General features: G+C 47.6%; 1 protein-coding gene across 3 annotated transcripts in view; it reads right to left on the bottom strand.

Annotated features, from left to right (window-relative positions):
• Nucleotides 1-347, bottom strand: part of CNOT10 (CCR4-NOT transcription complex subunit 10) — an 80,440-nt gene that overhangs the window by 39,601 nt on the left and 40,492 nt on the right. The gene's annotated exons all lie outside the window — the stretch shown is intronic.

Here is a 347-nt window from a genome sequence, read left to right as displayed (position 1 = left end):
GAGACAGCCAGCGAGAGAGGGAACACAAGCAGGGGGAGTGGGAGAGGAAGAAGCAGGCTTCCAGCGGAGAGGCCTGATGTGGGGCTCAATAGCAGGACCCTGGGATCAGGCCCTGAGCCGAAGGCAGATGCCTAACGACTGAGCCTCCCAGGAGCCCCAAGAAAGAAGTCTTTTAAAAGGCAAGTTACAATTAAATAAATCATTAAAGCCCTTCAAAGATAGCACTTATCTCTTTCCCCAGTGGTATACCCGAATCATAAACTACTTAAGTATCATGTGTGAAAAATACCAGGCAAACATACTTCTAAATGCTAGTTTTTGCAGCTGTTTCTCAGGAAGTGCTGTTC

Source organism: Ursus maritimus, unplaced genomic scaffold (assembly GCF_017311325.1).
Source record: "Ursus maritimus isolate PB19 unplaced genomic scaffold, ASM1731132v1 scaffold_20, whole genome shotgun sequence".
NCBI classification, from domain to species: Eukaryota; Metazoa; Chordata; class Mammalia; order Carnivora; family Ursidae; genus Ursus; species Ursus maritimus.
Note: the sequence above shows the minus strand (reverse complement) of the source record. Positions and strands in the feature narration are given on the sequence as shown.